Here is a 5,588-nt window from a genome sequence, read left to right on the forward strand (position 1 = left end):
CGGGAGGGGGGGGGGTGCTACGTTCTTTGAGCTTCTATTAGACATATCACATCTGGTCCTTTTTTATTGGCATTAATATTGGCCTTGTAATGTACGACTTTATCCTTATCATGTGTACTATATATGTACTTGGCCAGGCCCCAAATTATCGGCTGGTATCATATTTCAAGTTACTCATATGTGTTACTACTTGCTTCCCAATTCTGAGAAAATAGTATAGGTAGTAAAGTTATATGAAGTGGAATACATGTGAGTCTACAACTAAATGTGTATACGTGATTTTCAGGTCAAACCTGTATAATTACATGATTTTCATTTGCTGGGCAATAGCTTTGTTGCCCATTGAAAAAAAAATCAACGATATGCACAAAAAGGTCATACTACTGTTCTTTGGTTATTTACAGTTTAAACATTAACAGAGAAATGATGTCCTGTAGCGAAGGATAATGTCAGATTTTAACTAACAACAAGTTACTTCTCTATCTCACGAAACGTACAAATAACAAAGCCATTTTAACTTCAAGTTCCACAACATTATTGAAAGCTCAATATCAAATGGAATAATTTGGAACGTCCTTTCTGTTGCATCACATATATATGCAAGGTAGGTGAATTTGTCAGTTTTGATAGGACATCAGTTGGTTGCTTCTATATCTTTCTTATTGCGAAATTGTTGCTTAATGGATTGGAGATTGAAACGGTCCCCATATTCCTCAAGTATTTCTGTGGTTTCCACAATGGGCTATTAGTACTAGCCAGTGGTGGCTATACCTGTACTTTGCTCATTTGATGAGGTCGCAGCGTGTAGAAAATAGAGTAGTGGGGATCAACTACTTAAGTATACTAGATACTAGATGTGTCTTATATAGAAACATATATATTGATTCAAATTGTCGAGCCATATAGCCCTGAAAACAAGTACCTCTATCACTAATCATTGATTGGCGCACACATCACTTTTTACTTAATTTGTTTGGAAGGCCGCTATAATTGCATGAGCACCCACCATATTCAATTGAGTGATATAATTGTGTAACTTCAAAATTTTTGTATCTAAATCTTCTCGCCGACCTTAACTTTTTGGAACAGGGACAAAGACTTGACATTTTCATTAATTAAGAAGAGAGTGAGAATTGCCCTGTTAATTTGTAGCAAACTGATATTAATGTTACAGTGGCTATGAACTATTTAACCTGCGTTTCATCTGCATGCCTATCTGAAACCAAGTTTCTGTCCATCAGAGAAATTGTAACAACCTTCTAATATCATGCCTTCATCTTTTTTTTTCTGACTTCGATGGGTAAAAATCAAATTGGAAATCTTAAAAATGGAGCCTTTATTTTTAGGCTGTTCCAGTGACAATGGTTACCAAAAACTAGAATCCTACATAGAAGACATTCACTGCTAAATGTGAGTGGAATACATGTGAGTCTACAACTAAATGTGTATACGCGATTTTCAGGTCAAACCTGAATAATTACATGATTTTCGCATTCTGGGTAATAGCTTAGTTGCCCTTTGAAAAAAAAATCAACGATATGCATAAAAAGGTCATAGTACTGTTCTTTGGTTAGTTACAGTTTAAACACTAACAGAGGAATGATGTCCTGTAGCAACGGATGATGTCAGATTTTAACTAACAACAAGATACTTCTCTATCTCATAAAACGCACAAATTGCAAAGCCATTTAACTTCAAATTCCACAAGATTATTGAAATCAAAGCTCAATATCAATTGGAATAATTTGGAACGTCCTTTCTGTTGCATCACACATGCATGGTAGGTGAATTTGTCAGTTTTGATAGGACACCAGTTGGTTTCTTCTATATCTTTCTTATTGCGAAATTGTTGCTTGATGGATTGGAGATTGAAACCGTCTCCATATTCCTCAAGTATTTCTGTGGTTTCCATAATGAGCCATTAGTACTGGCCAGTGGTGGCTCTACATGTATATAGATGTATTTTAGAGTGTAGGTTCACTCATTTTGCTCCGTATGTAGTTCATAGTGGAATCTCTACAAAGACTTATATTTAGGAACGGAATGAGTATATAGCTACGATGTGGGAGTGCCAACTATATATATACATAACCATGTATTCTGGAAACTTTGTCAGTTCCGTAGTGCACCACTAGCAATAGCGCTTAGCACATTCCCATTTCATCGATAGCCTCTCCCTTCCTTACGTTTTACTAATTTCAAATAGTTGTTGCTTCACAGAGTGGAGCTTGAAAGCGTCTTTGTCCTCACGACATATTTAATTATTGCCATCCAAATAAAGTCTGTGTTGTCTTAGCATGCCTGGCGAACATGAGCTACGAATGGAGACAAGGATGAGCATGTAGTAGAGGCAAATGGTAAGTTACGTACTAACCTGTATGCACTTCCTGTACATATTGAGACGGAGTCCTTACTGTGGCATCACATTCATTGAAGCTGTAAATCTATTGAGACACAATCTATCTGATGCTTGCATGGTTTTCAATTTTTTGGAAGATTGTAATGCTTTATATCGGACTCAGAACTGTGCGTGTGAGTTGCTGTGTACTTCCGAAACAACATTGTCTTCAATATGGCTTACTTCTTGCTTCTCAAATCCGATAAACTTGTATAGGTAGTATTGTTGTATGAAGTTGGGTACAGGAGAGTCAGCAACTAACTGTGTACATGATTTTCAGGTCAAACCTGAATAATTAACCGATCCATTCAAACACTGGTTCTTGCACCTTAGGCAATGTAGAGTGCCAGGTCTCGCCTTCCAAATAAAGTATGTCTTGTATTAACATGGAGGAAGATTAGGCAGAAATTAAGGAGTGGCAACTACATACACTGTTGTAATCGTGTTGCTTATATATTTCTGTGGTGTGCAAAATGAGCCATTAGCACTAGCCACAATGCGCCATTAGCATTAGCACTAGTTAATGATTTGGGAATGGCTTCCTCCTCAAATCAAGGACTCTAGATAAGGCAACTCTTGTCTTGTGTCATTTATTCATTATTAAATGCAGGGTTAGAAACCATGCTTATACATTATGCATGCCCCCGCAGACCACAAAACATGGGTAATAAAAAGCAGTGGAGGGCATTAAGTTGGGGGGCCAACGGCTATAAATACCTCACCACCCTGCTAGTGTTGGCACCATCAAAGGAAGAAAACAGAGAGTTTCAGCAGACAAGTGAAACCCCAGCGCGCTCGGCCTTCTTCCCCCACCATGGCGGCCATGTGGTCTCCGATCATCGGACTCCTCCTGCTCCTGCTGCAACTAGCGCCGTCCTCTTCCTCCTACATCCAGTTGCCGCTGGAAGGCAGCGTCCACCCTGTTGGGTATGTTTCTCCATTCCCTACATGGCATGCAATTGACAGGCTTTGATCGTCCTTCTCAGACTTTAAGTTTTCTTTCTGTTCCATATATTTGACATGGTTTTCTGTACCTACGCAGTTACTTCTATGTCACGATGAACATTGGTGGGAAGCCCTACTCACTGGACATCGATACTGGCAGCAATCTCACGTGGCTGGAGTGCAAGTACCCGGGCCACCAGTGCAATACCTGCAAGGTAACAATATTACAGATTTATTGTCTTACAGTTGCATCTGTTAATTAACTTGGTGTTGCATATACCACTAGGGACCCCATCGACCATATGAGCCAAATAGACATCACAAGAAGGTGATGTGTGGAGATCAGTTTTGTACTGATCTCCACAAAGACCTACCTCATTATCCGGAACCTCGATGTTACACTCAACATCCACACGAATGTCACTACCATATTCAGTATGTTGGCGGGACGTCATCGGAAGGGTTCATCGTCAACGACACGGTGTCTGTCGATGTGCTCTCTCCCTCTCTTCCTTCCAGGAGAGTACAAATTTTCTTCGGGTTCGGGTAAGACACTCCTAACTGATATGTTCTCGCATGTGCACTGCCTACTGGATTTGTATGTTGATTATGGTCACGCTTTGTTTGTGCAGATGTGGATGTAACCAGAAACCACTGAAAGATTCACCCGTAGATGGCGTCCTTGGTCTTGGGATGGGAAAGGTAGGTTTTGTCACGCAATTGAAGGCGCATAACGTGATCCGCAAGGATATCATTGGGCACTGTCTCAGCATCGATGGAGGGGGCTACCTCTTCGTCGGGGAGCATCACTTACCCGACCACATAACCTGGGCCCCCATGAGAAAATACAGGTAAATTTTTATTAACCACCATCAGGTGCTTTTTTGTGATCATGAGTTCATCAAGTATTGGGTGTCAGTTTTAGTATTTGGTTATTCCTGCATCCCATCATATATAACTTTAATATTTATAGTTCGAGGAGGCTGTCTTTGATATAGTTGTTTTCTTTTCAATTGGTTCCAAACACTATACACACAACTCCTTTTTTTTGCCAGCCATTACTACACACCTGGCCCAGCACAGCTGTTACTTGGCGGAGAGAAGATAGGCAGTCAGAAAATGGTGGTCTTTGACAGTGGTACCACATAAACCTACATACCTGACCAGGTGTACTCCGAGCTTGTTAGAGAAGTAAATCTCAAATCTCAATGATGATTAGTACATTTGAACAGATAAACAGGACATGCAGGGAATTAATTCCGTTTGGGTCTTTCAGGTGAAGAGGAGTGTCAGCGGCTCACTTCAAAGGGTGACTGATCATGCGCTTCCTGTATGTTGGAAGGGCCCATTCCAATCAATCCAACTGGTCAAGAGGAAATTCAAGCCACTAGCGCTTGAATTTACCAACAAAGTCATGCATATCCCACCAGAAAACTACCTCGCACTCACGGTAAACCTTAAACCAGTCAATTTAATGCATACTGTGTGCAACGTCAGATGATATAGAAGGTAATATTCTTTGCTTGTTTGTGGCAGGGAGAAAAGAATGTATGCTTGGGCATCCTTCAGACACCAAAGGCTGGTGGCCAAATGATAATAATTGGAGGTTTGTGAAGTCACAAATATTGTCCAGTTTCTTCAACGAGTACACCATGCAGGTTTTTAGTAATGATTTCCAGTTTGATCTTCTGCCTTGCAGATGTTACAATGCAGGATTTGCTTGTGATATATGACAATGAGCAGAAGCGTGTCGGATGGATCAGTAAACAGTGTAAACATACTCTGGAAATACCATCAATCAATGCTCTCTGAACGAAGTGTATGTGAGCATCAGGCTTCGTATAAGACGGAGTTCTCGGAAGCAGAGGGGTTATATATTAACAAGAATAAATATAAGTTTTTATTGGCTTTAATATTGGCCTTGTAATGTACGACTGTATCCTTATCATGTGTACTATATATGTACTGGGTCGGGCCACAAATGTAGTATCAGATTATAGTACACAAGATTATCGAAATCAAAGCTCAATATGAAATGGAATAATTTGGAACGTCCTTTCTGTTGCGTCACATATGCATAGTAGGTGAATTTGTCAGTTTTGATAGGACATCAGTTGGTTGCTTCCTTACCTTTCTTATTGCAAAATTGTTGCCTGATGGATTGGAGATTGAAACCGTCTCCATATTCCTCAAGTATTTCTGTGGTTTCCTTAATGAGCCATTAGTACTAGCAAGTGATGGCTCT

The 5,588-nt window shown here is 40.0% G+C and overlaps 1 long non-coding RNA gene across 1 annotated transcript; it reads left to right on the forward strand.

The window, feature by feature from the left end:
- Nucleotides 1-4,642: 4,642 nt before the first annotated feature.
- On the forward strand, nucleotides 4,643-5,260 carry LOC119328293. Its single transcript, XR_005158908.1, has 3 exons — nucleotides 4,643-4,793; nucleotides 4,880-4,949; nucleotides 5,043-5,260. It is a non-coding gene; the product is annotated as an uncharacterized LOC119328293 (long non-coding RNA).
- The last annotated feature ends 328 nt before the right edge of the window (nucleotides 5,261-5,588 follow it).

The sequence above is a fragment of the Triticum dicoccoides genome, chromosome 7A (assembly GCF_002162155.2).
Source record: "Triticum dicoccoides isolate Atlit2015 ecotype Zavitan chromosome 7A, WEW_v2.0, whole genome shotgun sequence".
Taxonomy (NCBI): Eukaryota; Viridiplantae; Streptophyta; class Magnoliopsida; order Poales; family Poaceae; genus Triticum; species Triticum dicoccoides.